Raw genomic sequence first — 1,175 nt, 5'->3', positions numbered from 1 at the left:
TTTTTTTTTTTTTTTTTTTTTTTTTTTTGGTAGTACCAGGGATCGAACTGAGGATCCTGTGCATGCCAGGTGTGGCACCACTGAGCTACATCCCTGGCCCAGTCAACAACTCTTATACTTTTGGAAATCCACATTTCTTAGAGGAGGCTTGGCATGGTGGTGTATGCCTGTAATCCCAGCATTTGGGAGTTTGAGCCAGCTTAAGCTGTCTTCAACAAACAAATAATCTTCTCTCAACAAACAAACAAATAAACAAAAACAGAAAAAAAAAATCCCGTAATTTCAAGAAGAGAAATCTGGAACAAATTGCCATACGCTGACATATTTGGGACCTATGCCCATGGCCAAACATGGTGTCCTATTTAAAAATTGAAGCAAATAAAAGTAAAAACAAGTATTTGTTGAAAATTTTAGTCACATCTTAGGATATTTGTGAATCAGTTGTGGCCTCTCAAAGTTAGGACTGGAAGTCCTTCTTCAAACCGGATGGTTTGAAACACCCAGAAACCAAACAAACCCACAGCTCTGTTATCAGTCATCAAGCTTGGCAATCAGCCTTTCATTCCAGTGAGGCACACACTGGCCTCTCCAGCCATGATCTCATTGGGCTTGCTACAAAGGATGACCTGGGCTGATGGAATTTAGCTTTCCATTTCTTGCAGCCTGAGTCCCATCACAGATCAAAATAATACAGACTTGAGGTGCACTCTGAGGTTCTACAGGAGTTTTGGTTAGAGCTTCAGCCCCAAGGGCACCAGGAGAACAATAGTTTTCCCATTAGCTAGTCCCTGGTTCATTACACTTACCTGGGATGGGTGGTATCTGTTGTTAGGTGATCATGGCACACTGTGTGTAGGAGAGTCATGGTTCTTCCGGTATTGGGAGATAAAAGAGAATTAGTGTGCATGTGGTAGGATTAGATATTCAGAGGACTTCTTTGCCATCACATTTTCCACTTGCCAGTCCCTACTGTCTTTTTCAGTGAGTAAGATTTTTGAGGAGATGGGTACAAAGAAAAGGAAATGAAGACAGAAAGTTTGCCCAGTCCAGACAGACACAAAATTGCCAAACTAATCCCTGGTTTATGCACCAGGAGAGCTGAGAAAGGAATCTCTACTGCCTACTTAGAGTTCCCAGGCTTCATTCCGATGAATGCCCTTCCATTGCACCTGATG

The sequence above is a fragment of the Fukomys damarensis genome, unplaced genomic scaffold, assembly GCF_012274545.1.
Source record: "Fukomys damarensis isolate Sample0158 unplaced genomic scaffold, DMR_v1.0_HiC HiC_scaffold_37, whole genome shotgun sequence".
Taxonomy (NCBI): Eukaryota; Metazoa; Chordata; class Mammalia; order Rodentia; family Bathyergidae; genus Fukomys; species Fukomys damarensis.
The sequence above is the reverse complement of the archived record's forward strand: the minus strand, read 5'-3'. Positions refer to the sequence as shown.